General features: G+C 45.9%; 1 pseudogene; it reads right to left on the bottom strand.

Annotated features, from left to right (window-relative positions):
- The window catches only part of LOC135516578 (ELKS/Rab6-interacting/CAST family member 1-like), an 83366-nt pseudogene that overhangs the window by 16792 nt on the left and 50681 nt on the right, over window positions 1–15893 (bottom strand).

The raw sequence follows: 15893 nt of genomic DNA, 5'->3' as shown, positions 1-15893 counted from the left end.
GCTCGATGTTACAGTATGTTGGTAGCTGGATGTTATAGTATGTTGGTAGCTGGATGTTATAGTATGTTGGTAGCTGGATGTTATAGTATGTTGATACAGCTGGATGTTATAGTATGTTGATACAGCTGGATGTTATAGTATGTTGATACAGCTGGATGTTATAGTATGTTGATACAGCTGGATGTTATAGTATGTTGATACAGCTGGATATTATAGTATGTTGATACAGCTGGATGTTATAGTATGTTGGTAGCTGGATGTTACAGCATGTTGGTAGCTGGATGTTATAGTATGTTGATACAGCTGGATGTTATAGTATGTTGATACAGCTGGATGTTATAGTATGTTGGTACAGCTGGATGTTACAGTATGTTGGTAGCTCGATGTTACAATATTTTGGTAGCTGGATGTTATAGTATGTTGATACAGCTGGATGTTATAGTATGTTGGTAGCTGGATGTTATAGTATGTTGGTAGCTGGATGTTATAGTATGTTGATACAGCTGGATGTTATAGTATGTTGATACAGCTGGATGTTATAGTATGTTGGTACAGCTGGATGTTATAGTATGTTGATACAGCTGGATGTTATAGTATGTTGATACAGCTGGATGTTACAGTATGTTGGTAGCTCGATGTTACAGTATGTTGGTAGCTGGATGTTATAGTATGTTGGTAGCTGGATGTTATAGTATGTTGGTAGCTGGATGTTATAGTATGTTGATACAGCTGGATGTTATAGTATGTTGATACAGCTGGATGTTATAGTATGTTGATACAGCTGGATGTTATAGTATGTTGATACAGCTGGATGTTACAGTATGTTGGTAGCTCGATGTTACAGTATGTTGGTAGCTGGATGTTATAGTATGTTGGTAGCTGGATGTTATAGTATGTTGATACAGCTGGATGTTATAGTATGTTGATACAGCTGAATGTTATAGTATGTTGATACAGCTGGATGTTATAGTATGTTGATACAGCTGGATGTTATAGAATGTTGATACAGCTGGATGTTATAGTATGTTGATACAGCTGGATGTTATAGTATGTTGATACAGCTGGATGTTACAGCATGTTGGTAGCTGGATGTTATAGTATGTTGATACAGCTGGATGTTATAGTATGTTGATACAGCTGGATGTTATAGTATGTTGATACAGCTGGATGTTATAGTATGTTGGTACAGCTGGATGTTATAGTATGTTGATACAGCTGGATGTTATAGTATGTTGATACAGCTGGATGTTATAGTATGTTGGTAGCTGGATGTTACAGCATGTTGGTAGCTGGATGTTATAGTATGTTGATACAGCTGGATGTTATAGTATGTTGATACAGCTGGATGTTACAGTATGTTGGTAGCTCGATGTTACAGTATGTTGGTAGCTGGATGTTATAGTATGTTGGTAGCTGGATGTTATAGTATGTTGGTAGCTGGATGTTATAGTATGTTGATACAGCTGGATGTTATAGTATGTTGATACAGCTGGATGTTATAGTATGTTGATACAGCTGGATGTTATAGTATGTTGATACAGCTGGATGTTATAGTATGTTGATACAGCTGGATATTATAGTATGTTGATACAGCTGGATGTTATAGTATGTTGGTAGCTGGATGTTACAGCATGTTGGTAGCTGGATGTTATAGTATGTTGATACAGCTGGATGTTATAGTATGTTGATACAGCTGGATGTTACAGTATGTTGGTACAGCTGGATGTTACAGTATGTTGGTAGCTCGATGTTACAGTATTTTGGTAGCTGGATGTTATAGTATGTTGATACAGCTGGATGTTATAGTATGTTGGTAGCTGGATGTTATAGTATTTTGATACAGCTGGATGTTATAGTATGTTGGTAGCTGGATGTTATAGTGTGTTGATACAGCTGGATGTTATAGTATGTTGGTACAGCTGGATGTTATAGTGTGTTGATACAGCTGGATGTTATAGTGTGTTGATACAGCTGGATGTTATAGTATGTTGGTAGCTGGATGTTATAGTATGTTGGCCGCTGGATGTTATAGTATGTTGGTAGCTGGATGTTATAGTATGTTGATACAGCTGGATGTTATAGTATGTTGGTAGCTGGATGTTATAGTATGTTGATACAGCTGGATGTTATAGTATGTTGGTAGCTGGATGTTATAGTATGTTGATACAGCTGGATGTTATAGTATGTTGGTAGCTGGATGTTATAGTGTGTTGATACAGCTGGATGTTATAGTATGTTGGTACAGCTGGATGTTATAGTGTGTTGATACAGCTGGATGTTATAGTGTGTTGATACAGCTGGATGTTATAGTATGTTGGTAGCTGGATGTTATAGTATGTTGGTAGCTGGATGTTATAGTATGTTGGCCGCTGGATGTTATAGTATGTTGGTAGCTGGATGTTATAGTATGTTGGTGGCTGGATGTTATAGTATGTTGGTAGCTGGATGTTATAGTATGTTGGTAGCTGGATGTTATAGTATGTTGGTAGCTGAATGTTATAGTATGTTGATACAGCTGGATGTTATAGTATGTTGGTAGCTGGATGTTATAGTATGTTGATACAGCTGGATGTTATAGTATGTTGGTAGCTGGATGTTATAGTATGTTGATACAGCTGGATGTTATAGTATGTTGATACAGCTGGATGTTATAGTATGTTGGTACAGCTGGATGTTACAGTATGTTGGTAGCTCGATGTTACAGTATGTTGGTAGCTGGATGTTATAGTATGTTGGCAGCTGGATGTTATAGTATGTTGGTAGCTGGATGTTATAGTATGTTGATACAGCTGGATGTTATAGTATGTTGGTAGCTGGATGTTATAGTATGTTGGTAGCTGGATGTTATAGTATGTTGGTAGCTGGATGTTATAGTATGTTGATACAGCTGGATGTTATAGTATGTTGGTAGCTGGATGTTATAGTATGTTGATACAGCTTGATGTTATAGTATGTTGATACAGCTGGATGTTATAGTGTGTTGATACAGCTGGAAGTTATAGTGTGTTGGTACAGCTGGATGTTATAGTATGTTGGTACAGCTGGATGTTATAGTATGTTGATACAGCTGGATGTTATAGTATGTTGGTAGCTGGATGTTATAGTATGTTGGTACAGCTGGATGTTATAGTATGTTGGTAGCTGGATGTTATAGTATGTTGGTAGCTGGATGTTATAGTATGTTGATACAGCTGGATGTTATAGTATGTTGGTAGCTGGATGTTATAGTATGTTGATACAGCTTGATGTTATAGTATGTTGATACAGCTGGATGTTATAGTGTGTTGATACAGCTGGATGTTATAGTGTGTTGGTACTGCTGGATGTTATAGTATGTTGGTACAGCTGGATGTTATAGTATGTTGATACACCTGGATGTTATAGTATGTTGGTAGCTGGATGTTATAGTATGTTGGTACAGCTGGATGTTATAGTATGTTGGTAGCTGGATGTTATAGTATGTTGGTAGCTGGATGTTATAGTGTGTTGGTAGCTGGATGTTATAGTGTGTTGGTAGCTGGATGTTATAGTGTGTTGGTAGCTGGATGTTATAGTATGTTGGTAGCTGGATGTTATAGTGTGTTGGTTGCTGGATGTTATAGTGTGTTGGTAGCTGGATGTTATAGTATGTTGATACAGCTGGATGTTATAGTATGTTGATACAGCTGGATGTTATAGTGTGTTGGTAGCTGGATGTTATAGTGTGTTGGTACATCTGGAGAAGGGAAGTGGCTTGGTGGTTGGGTATTGTGTTGTGTGACGTGTTGAAGCTGTATTAGGAGCAGACAGACAGCCTAGAGGAATACCGAGGCTCACACAGTATAGGAATAACAGGAACAATAAACCTATCATGTATTATGTAGTAGAATATATGACAGGATGTTGACAGCTGCCCTCTCCTGTGTGTGTACCTGCACACGTTCACGTGACAAACATCTGTACTGAATGTCCATTTCAATGTTGGGCCTGTTTTCTGTGGAACTAGGGGTCATCTAAGAGAGGGGGGGCCCCAAGAGAGAAAGAGAACACTTTGAGGTAGGCTATCAACAGAGGAACCCTTTATCTTGTTGTCACACACCACACACACACACACACACACACACACACACACACACACACATGCAATGCCCACAGACCTCACCCCACCCCTGAACACACACACTTGCTGAGTCCCAGGTCCATCCCCTCCTCCTGTCCTTTCATTCACAGTGTCTCTGAGACAAACAGACTGAGAACAGCAGCAGTGGTCCATGGCTGGCTGACTGGCTGACAGCTCCTGGTCTTTCCTCAGTCTAATGCCTTGTCTCTGCCAGACAGTCACATAGGCCCATGGTTTAATATTCTCCTCTGCTCTGTCTGCCTGCCACTCTCAGGACAGGGCAGTAGCCAGTCAATCAATAGGCAGAGAGAGCGTCAATTGCTGATGTTTGTGCGGGACTGTCTGTCAGTCATTCAAGGAGTCTGTGACTCACCCAATCTCATACTCTGTGGACTATTTCTCAAGAAAAATGACTGGAATTGAAGGTGACCTTGCCGGTCAGGTAGCTTGAGTGGGAATATGGTCTTGGTTCGATGATTGTATGGTGATTGTGTTATCCCTGTGTGGTCAACGTAGCTCACCTCTCGGTCAGACAGGTCTCCCTGCAGTAGACTGAGTGTGGTGCCTGTCTGGTCATTGTAGCTCACCTCTCGGTCAGACAGGTCTCCCTGCAGTAGACTGAGTGTGGTGCCTGTCTGGTCATTGTAGCTCACCTCTCGGTCAGACAGGTCTCCCTGCAGTAGACTGAGTTTCTCTCTGAGCTCCTTCAGTTCTTTCTTGTTGGACTCAATGTCTTCTGTCTTCTCTCTGTCGTCTCTGTCTCTCTGCTCCTTCAGACGCTCAATGATACGCTCCTACAGAGAGGGTCAGAGGGTTAATTCACACATGGGGACAGTCACAAACACTCACCTGTAGAGGAATGGGTAGTTAGAGGTCAGGGCCTGCCGAGTGGCGCAGTGGTTTAAGACACTGCATCACAGTGATAGCTCTGCCACTAGAGATCCTGGGTTAGAGTCCAGGCTCTGCTACTAGAGATCCTGGGTTAGAGTCCAGGCTCTGCCACTAGAGATCCTGGGTTAGAGTCCAGGCTCTGCCACTAGAGATCCTGGGTTAGAGTCCAGGCTCTGCCAATAGACATCCTGGGTTAGAGTCCAGGCTCTGCCACTAGAGCTCCTGGGTTAGAGTCCAGGCTCTGCCACTAGAGCTCCTGGGTTAGAGTCCAGGCTCTGCCACTAGAGCTCCTGGGTTAGAGTCCAGGCTCTGCTACTAGAGCTCCTGGGTTAGAGTCCAGGCTCTGCTACTAGAGCTCCTGGGTTAGAGTCCAGGCTCTGCCACTAGAGCTCCTGGGTTAGAGTCCAGGCTCTGCCACTAGAGATCCTGGGTTAGAGTCCAGGCTCTGCCACTAGAGCTCCTGGGTTAGAGTCCAGGCTCTGCTACTAGAGCTCCTGGGTTAGAGTCCAGGCTCTGCTACTAGAGCTCCTGGGTTAGAGTCCAGGCTCTGCCACTAGAGCTCCTGGGTTAGAGTCCAGGCTCTGCCACTAGAGATCCTGGGTTAGAGTCCAGGCTCTGCCACTAGAGATCCTGGGTTAGAGTCCAGGCTCTGCCACTAGACATCCTGGGTTAGAGTCCAGGCTCTGCCACTAGACATCCTGGGTTAGAGTCCAGGCTCTGCTACTAGAGATCCTGGGTAAGAGTCCAGGCTCTGCTTCTAGAGATCCTGGGTTAGAGTCCAGGCTCTGCCACTAGAGCTCCTGGGTTAGAGTCCAGGCTCTGCTTCTAGAGATCCTGGGTTAGAGTCCAGGCTCTGCCACTAGAGCTCCTGGGTTAGAGTCCAGGCTCTGCTTCTAGAGATCCTGGGTTAGAGTCCTGGCTCTGCCACTAGAGCTCCTGGGTTAGAGTCCAGGCTCTGCTTCTAGAGATCCTGGGTTAGAGTCCAGGCTCTGCCACTAGAGCTCCTGGGTTAGAGTCCAGGCTCTGCCACTAGAGATCCTGGATTAGAGTCCAGGCTCTGCCACTAGAGATCCTGGGTTAGAGTCCAGGCTCTGCTACTAGAGATCCTGGGTTAGAGTCCAGGCTCTGCTACTAGAGATCCTGGGTTAGAGTCCAGGCTCTGTCACAACCGAGTTTGGCCCAGCGTCGTCCGGGTTAGGGGAGGGTTTAGCCCAGCGTCATCCGGGTTAGGGGAGGGTTTGGCCCAGCGTCGTCCGGGTTAGGGGAGGGTTTGGCCCAGCATCGTCCGGGTTAGGGGAGGGTTTGGCCCAGCATCGTCCGGGTTAGGGGAGGGTTTAGCCCAGCGTCATCCGGGTTAGGGGAGGGTTTTGCCCAGGATCGTCCGAGTTAGGGGAGGGTTTGGCCCAAAGTTGTCCGGGTTAGGGGAGGGTTTGGCCGACCGGGATGTTCTTGTCCCATCGGGCACTGGGTGGGCCGCCCTGCCTAAGAGTTCATCTTCTATTGGTTTCTATTGACAACACTGTCTGAATGTTGTTCTGAGGGCTATTACAACTGGCCTGGAAAATAATCTAGTGGAAATGACTATAATTTAATGGCTATTATTACATCATATTAAACTAATAATAACCACTTTAGGTTTAACAATAAGTATGTTTTTCCTCATTCATCGCCTCACACACAGTCCATCAAAGTTTAACAGGCGCTTGAACTTACTACACTGATTAAATCGCAAGCTCAGTAACATTTAATAGTATAGCTCACACTCCTTATATCACAACTAGAACCGTGTCTGACAGAGTGTTCAACCTTCACAGCCAGTCAGAACAACACACACCACGTAATGGAAGACCGACGGTTGGCTCTGTTCATCTCACACCTGTGTGTTTGTGTGTCAACCTCAACCAAGCTCTGCATCGCAGCAAGGCCTTTAACACAACATTGTGTTTTCAGAAACTGTGAATTCACTTAGAACTGCTCTATTAAAACACTCAAATGAATCAGGTCTAATTCTGGTGCATTCAGCTAGAGGCACTCAGAGGTGAACACCCTACCATTATAATATGAGGGAGGGAGAGGGAGAGGGAGAGAGAGAGAGAGAGAGAGAGAGAGAGAGCACATGCACTCTACTGTATGCTTATTGTTATTGTTGAATGTATGGTTATTTTGTATGGTTATTTTGACACTTATTGTTGTTACTGTTGTCGCTCTCTCAAAAAATTGGAGAGAGAGAGAGGGTGAGAGAGAAAGAGAGGGTGAGAGAGAAAGAGAGGGTGAGAGAGAGCGTGAGAGAGAGAGGGTGAGGAAGAAAGAGAGGGGAGAGGTAGAGAGAGGATAGGAGAGAGAGAACGAGAGGGTGAGAGAAAGGGTGAGACAAAGTGAGAGAGAGGGAGAGAGATGGAGAGGGAGAGACAGGGTGAGGTGGAGAGAGAGAGGGTGAGAGGGAGAGAGGAAGAGAGAGAGAGGGTGAGGAAGAGAGAGAGGGTGAGGAAGAGAGAGTGGGTGAGGAAGAGAGAGGGGAGAGAGGAGAGGAGAGAGAGAGAGAGAGAGGGTGAGAGAAAGGGTGAGAGGAGAGGAGAGAGGGAGAGACAGGGAGAGAGAGAGAGAGAGAGGGTGAGAGAAAGGATGAGAGGAGAGGAGAGAGGGAGAGACAGGGTGAGAGGGATAGAGAGGGAGAGAGGAGGAGAGGGAAAGAGAGGAGGGAGGGAGGGAGGGAGGGAGGGAGGGAGGGAGGGAGGGAGGGAGGGAGGGAGGGAGGGAGGGAGGGAGGGAGGGAGGGAGGGAGGAGAGGAGGGATGGAAATCATCTAAAACAACACCAGTTGTAAGAGCAGGGCGTCTGGCCGCGGCCCAAACTCACTGTCAACGGCCTGTGAACGGAGACATGTCCAAACCTGTGGTGAAAATAGTTCTTTATTTAAAAAATATCTCTATTGGCCCATCAATTTGGTACACTTCACTTTATTTGAACAGTACTACAGTTAAAGTTAAAACCAAGCCCCCCTGCTCGTCCACTGCATACAGAACCACCTGACGTGTCCGGAGAACAGAGGGAGAGAAAGGGGAGGGGTAGAGAGAGAAAAGGGAGAGGGAGAGAGAGAAAGTAGAGAGAAAGGGGAGGGGTAGAGAGAGAAAGGGGGAGAGAGATGGTGAAAGTAGAGAGAAAGGGGAGGGGTAGAGAGAGAAAAGAGAGAGAGATGGAGAAAGATAATCGAGAGAAAGAGAGAGAGCAAGATCGACATTCGAAAGAGAGATATTGTTTCACAACCTGTGGTGGTAGTGTAGTAGTGTGGTAGTGTGGTAGTGTAGTAGTGTAGTAGTGTATTGTAGTAGCGTAGTAGTGGTGTAGTAGTGTAGTAGTGTAGTGTAGTAGTGTGGTAGTGCAGTGTAGTAGCGTAGTAGTGGTGTAGTAGTGTAGTGTAGTAGTGTAGTTATGTGGTTTAGTAGTGTAGTGTAGTGTAGTAGTGTAGTGTAGTAGTGTAGTAGTGGTAGTGTAATAGTGTAGTAGTGGTAGTGCGGTAGTGTAGTAGTGTGGTAGTGTAGTAGTGTAGTAGTATAGTAGTGTGGTAGTTATTCTGGTAGTGTAGTGTAGTAGTGTGGTAGTTATTGTGGTAGTGTAGTAGTGTAGTAGTGTAGTGTAGTAGTGGTGTAGTGATGTAGTGGTGTAGTGTAGTAGTGTAGTAGTGTAGTAGTGTAGTGTAGTAGTGTCGTGTAGTAGTGTAGTAGTGTAATGTAGTAGTGTAGTAGTGTAGTGTAGTAGTGTAGTAGTGTAGTGTAGTAGTGTAGTAGTGTAATGTAGTAGTGTAGTAGTGTAGTGTAGTAGTGTAGTGTAGTAGTGTAGTAGTGTAATGTAGTAGTGTAGTAGTGTAGTGTAGTGTAGTAGTGTAGTGTAGTAGTGTAGTGTAGTAGTGTAGTGTAGTAGTGTAGTAGTGTAGTGTAGTGTAGTAGTGTAGTGGTGTAGTAGTGTAGTGTAGTGTAGTAGTGTAGTGTAGTAGTGTAGTGTAGTAGTGTAGTGTAGTAGTGTAGTGTAGTAGTGTAATGTAGTAGTGTAGTAGTGTAGTGTAGTGTAGTAGTGTAGTGTAGTAGTGTAGTAGAGTAATGTAGTGGTGTAGTAGTGTAGTGTAGTAGTGTAGTAGTGTAGTGTAGTACTGCTGTGTATTATAGCATCATTCTCACAACTAAACCACAGCTTTTATTTTCATAGATTCCACAAATTCTAATTTTACAATGACGCCCAAACCCTCCCTAACCTGGACGGCCTTTCCCGCCCAAACCCTCCCTAACCTGGACGGCCTTTCCCGCCCAAACCCTCCCTAACCTGGACGGCCTTTCCCGCCCAAACCCTCCCTAATCTGGAAGGCCTTTCCCGCCCAAACCCTCCCTAACCTGGAAGGCCTCTCCCGCCCAAACCCTCCCTAACCTGGAAGGCCTTTCCCGCCCAAACCCTCCCTAACCTGGAAGGCCTTTCCCGCCCAAACACTCCCTAACCTGGAAGGCCTCTCCCGGGGAAACCCTCCCTAACCTTGCGGCCAAACCCTCCCGCCCAAACCCTCCCTAACCTGGACGGCCTTTCCCGCCCAAACCCTCCCTAACCTGGACGGCCTTTCCCGGGCAAACCCTCCCTAACCTGGACGGCCTTTCCCGGCCAAACCCTCCCTAACCTTGCGGCCAAACCCTCCCTAATCTGGACGGCCTTTCCCGGCCAACCCCTCCCTAACCTGGACGGAGCTGGGCCAATTGTGCGCCACCCTATGGGACTCCCAATCACAGCCGGTTGTGATACAGCCCGGGATACAGCCCCAAAGCTCATGTGCGTGTGTGTGTGTTTCTATAATATATACCTTCTCAGCCAGTGCTTCCTCCAGGGTGGTGAGAGCTGTGTCAGTGTTGGAGGTGTCTGTCTGGAGAGACCTGACTCTGTCCTTCAGACTACTCATCTGGTTCTCCTTGTCTCTCAGCTGCTCCTGCAGATTCTCAATCTGAAGACAGGAAGAGAGAGGAAAGGAGGGAGGAAGGGAAGGAGGAGGCGGGGTGAAGGGAGGGGGGAAGGAGGAGGGGGGGGAAGCAAACGGGAGAGAGGAGAAGAGAGAGGGAGGGAAGGAAGGAGGGGAGGAAGGAGAGAGAGGGAGGGAAGGAAGGAAGGAGGGGAGGAAGGAGAGAGTGGGAGGGAAGGAAGGAGGGGAGGAAGGAGAGAGAGGGAGGGAGGGAAGGAAGGAGGGGAGGAAGGAGAGAGAGGGAGGGAAGGAAGGAGGGGAGGAAGGAGAGAGAGGGAGGGAGGGGGAATGGATGAGGGAGAGAGAGAGAGAGAGGGAAGGAAGGAGGAAGGGAAGGAGGAGGGGGGTGAAGGGAGGGGGCAGCAAATGGGAGGGAGGAGAAGAGAGAGGGAGGGAAGGAAGGAAGGAGAGAGAGGGAGGGAAGGAAGGAGGGGAGGAAGGAGAGAGAGGGAGGGAGGGGGAATGGATGAGGGAGAGAGAGAGAGAGAGAGAGGGAAGGGAAGGGGTACGGATGAGGGACGGAGAGGGAGCATTGTGAGTCAGCAGAAAACACACACATAAGATCTTGCTTGAGTGACACACACACACACACACACAGGAAAAACAAAGACAGAAAAGCATGTGTTCAATGTCGAACGAACAAACGGAACAGAACACAACACAATAGAACACAACACAAACAGGACAGAACACAACACAACAGAAAGAACACAACACAACAGAACACAACACACCAGACAGAACACAACACACCAGACAGAACACAACACACCGGACAGAACACAGCACACCAGACAGAACACAACACACCAGACAGAACACAACACACCAGACAGAACACAACACACCAGACAGAACACAACACACCAGACAGAACACAACACACCAGACAGAACACAACACCAGACAGAACACAACACACCAGACAGAACACAACACACCAGACAGAACACAACACACCAGACAGAACACAACACACCAGACAGAACACAACACACCAGACAAAACACAACACACCAGACAGAACACAACACACCAGACAGAACACAACACACCAGACAGAACACAACACACCAGACAGAACACAACACACCAGACAGAACACAACACACCAGACAGAACACAACACACCAGACAGAACACAACACACCAGACAGAACACAACACACCAGACAGAACACAACACACCAGACAAAACACAACACACCAGACAAAACACAACACAACAGACAGAACACAACACAACAGACAGAACACACCACAACAGACAGAAAACAACACAACACACCACAACACAACACAACAGAAAGAACACAACACACCAGACAGAACACAACACACCGGACATAACACAACACACCAGACAGAACACAACACACCAGACAGAACACAACACACCAGACAGAACACAACACACCAGACAGAACACAACACACCAGACAGAACACAACACACCAGACAGAACACAACACACCAGACAAAACACACACACACCAGAACACAACACACCAGACAGAACACAACACACCAGACAGAACACAACACAACAGACAGAACACACAGAACACAACACAACAGACAGAACACACCACACAGAACACAACAGACAGAAAACAACACAACACACCACAACACAACACAACAGAAAGAACACAACACACCAGACAGAACACAACACACCAGACAGAACACAACACACCAGACAGAACACAACACACCAGACAGAACACAACACACCAGACAGAACACAACACACCAGACAGAACACAACACACCAGACAGAACACAACACACCAGACAGAACACAACACAACACACCAGACAGAACACAACACAACACACCAGACAGAACACAACACACCAGACAGAACACAACACAACACAGACACACAACACACCAGACAGAACACAACACACCAGACAAACACAACACACAGACAGAACACAACACAACAGACAGAACACAACACAACAGACAGAACACAACACACCAGACAGAACAACACACACAACAGACAGAACACAACACAACACAGACAGAACACAACACAACACACCAGACAGAACACAACACACCAGACAGAACACAACACAACAGAAAGAACCCAACACAACAGACAGAACCCAACACAACACAACAGACAGAACACAACACACCAGACAGAACACAACACACCAGACAGAACACAACACACACACCAGACAGAACACAACACAACAGACAGACAACACAACACAACAGAACACAACACACAGAACACAACACACAGAACAGAACACAACACACCAGACAGAACACAACACACCAGACAGAAACACAACACACCAGACAAAACACAACACACCAGACAGAACACAACACAACAGACAGAACACAACACAACACACCAGACAGAACACAACACAACAGACAGAACACAACACACCAGACAGAACACAACACACCAGACAGAACACAACACAACACACCAGACAGAACACAACACAACAGACAGAACACAACACAACACAGACAGAACACAACACAAAAGACAGAACACAACACACAGACAGAACACAACACACAGAAGTACACAACACACAGACAGAACAGACAGAACACAACACAACAGACAGAACACACCACAACAGACAGAAACACAACAGACAGAACACACCACAACAGAACACAACACACAGACAGAACACAACAGACAGAACACAACACAGACAGAACACAACACACCAGACAGAACACAACACACCAGACAGAACACAACACACCAGACAGAACACAACACACAGAACACAACAGACATAACACAACACACCAGACAGAACACAACACACCAGACAGAACACAACACACCAGAACACAACACACCAGACACACAACACACCAGACAGAACACAACACACCAGACAGAACACAACACACCAGACAAAACACAACACAACAGACAGAACACAACACAACACAACAGACATAACACAACACACCAGACAGAACACAACACACCAGACAGAACACAACACACCAGACAGAACACAACACACCAGACAGAACACAACACAACAGACAGAACACAACACAACAGACAGAACACAACACAACAGAAAGAACCCAACACAACAGACAGAACCCAACACAACACAACAGACAGAACACAACACACCAGACAGAACACAACACACCAGACAGAACACAACACAACACACCAGACAGAACACAACACACCAGACAGAACACAACACACCAGACAGAACACAACACAACAGACAGAACACAACACAACAGACAGAACCCAACACAACACAACAGACAGAACACAACACAACAGACAGAACACAACACACAGACAGAACACAACACAACAGACAGAACACAACACAACAGACATAACACAACACACCAGACAGAACACAACACAGAACACAACACACCAGACAGAACACAACACAAGACAGAACACAACACAACAGACAGAACACAACACAACAGACAGAACACAACACAACAGACAGAACACAACACAACAGACAGAACACAACACAAGACAGAACACAACACACCAGACAGAACACAACACAACAGACAGAACACAACACACCAGACAGAACACAACACACCAGACAGAACACAACACAACACACCAGACAGAACACAACACAACAGACAGAACACAACACAACACACCAGACAGAACACAACACACAAGACAGAACACAACACACCAGACAGAACACAACACACCAGAAAAACACAACACACAGACAGACAGAACACAACACACAGACAGAACACAACACACCAGACACACAACACACCAGACAGAACAGAACACAACACACCAGACAGACAGAACACAACACAACAGACAGAACACAACACACCAGACAGAACACAACACACCAGACAGAACACAACACACCAGACAGAACACAACACACCAGACAGAACACAACACACCAGACAGAACAGAACACACACAGACAGAACAACACAACACACAGACAGAACACAACACACAGAACACACACACAGACAGAACACAACACAACAGACAGAACACAACACACAGACAGAACACAACACACAACAGACAGAACACAACACAAAAGACAGAACACAACACACCAGACAGAACACAACAGACAGAACACAACACACCAGACAGAACACAACACAACAGACAGAACACAACACACACAGACAGAACACAACACACCAGACAGAACACAACAACAGACAGAACACACCACAACAGACAGAACACAACAACAGACAGAACACAACACAACAGACAGACACAACACACCAGAACACAACACAGAACACAACACACCAGACAGAACACAACACACCAGACACACAACACACCAGACAGAACACAACACAACAGACACACAGACATAACACAACACAAGACAAAACACACACACCAGACAGAACACAACACACCAGACAGAACACAACACACCAGACAAAACACAACACACCAGACAAAACAAACACAAGACACACAACACACCAGACAGAACACAACACAACAGACACAACACACCAGACAGAACACAACACACCAGACAGAACACAACACACCAGACAGAACACAACACACCAGACAGAACACAACACACCAGACAAAACACAACACACCAGACAAAACACAACACACCAGACAGAACACAACACAACACACCAGACATAACACAACACAACACACCAGACAGAACACAACACACCAGACAAAACACAACACACCAGACACAACACACCAACAAAACAAACACAACAGACATAACACAACACAACACAACAGACAGAAAAACACACCACAACAGACAGAACACAACACACCAGACAGAACACAACACACCAGACAGACAGAACACAACACAACAGACAGAACACACCAGACAGAACACAACACACCAGACAGAACACAACACACCAGACAGAACACAACACACCAGACAGAACACAACAGTTTTTCCAGGGAACACACTGTGGCCATGCAGATTTTCCAGCGCAGAGCGATGTTTCCTGAATAGCTTTGCAAAGGGAAGGTATATTACTGGAAACTGTCAACGTTTAACAGTAAACAGGATAAATTATTTCCACTTTCCACAAAAAAATGAGGGGTGAATAAACCCGTGTTTAATTTGTATTGTCAACTTTTCTTATCTGGCTGTGAAAGGTGGCTTCAGTACCTGGAGCTGAGAGGTTGATAAATGGCATGGGTATGTAAGAGAGCTCACACACACACACACACACACACACACACACACACACACACACACACACACACACACACACACACACACACACACACACACACACACACACACACACACACACACACACATCCATCATCAGAGACAGCTCAATGAAGAGACTGTCTGTTTCTTTCTCCTATTTCACATGTAATTAAACACAGACTGATTTGATTAATACCTGCAATATTCTGTCTATCGCGTTTGACATAAACTGGTGTCAATATATCACCTCATGTATAAATGTGAATGTCCTCCCCCTCTCTCTTTCCCTCTCCCATTCTCTCTCTCTCATTCTCTCTCTCCCTCCCATTCTCTCTCTCCCATTCTCCCTCTCCCATTCTCCCTCTCCCATTCTCTCTCTCCCATTCTCTCTCGCCCTCCCTCCCCTCTCTTTCCCTCTTCCATTCTCTCTCCCTCCCCTCTCTTTCCCTCCCCCATTCTCTCTCACTCCCCTCTCTTTCCCTCTCCCATTATCTCTCTCACTCCCATTCTCTCTCTCCCTCCCTCCCCTCTCTTTCCCTCTCCCATTCTCTCTCCCTCCCCTCTCTTTCCCTCCCCCATTCTCTCTCCCTCCCCTCTCTTTCCCTCCCCCATTCTCTCTCCCTCCCCTCTCTTTCCCTCCCCCATTCTCTCTCTCTCATTCTCTCTCCCTCC

Source organism: Oncorhynchus masou, chromosome 27 (genome assembly GCF_036934945.1).
Source record: "Oncorhynchus masou masou isolate Uvic2021 chromosome 27, UVic_Omas_1.1, whole genome shotgun sequence".
Classification (NCBI taxonomy): domain Eukaryota; kingdom Metazoa; phylum Chordata; class Actinopteri; order Salmoniformes; family Salmonidae; genus Oncorhynchus; species Oncorhynchus masou.
Note: the sequence above shows the minus strand (reverse complement) of the source record. Positions and strands in the feature narration are given on the sequence as shown.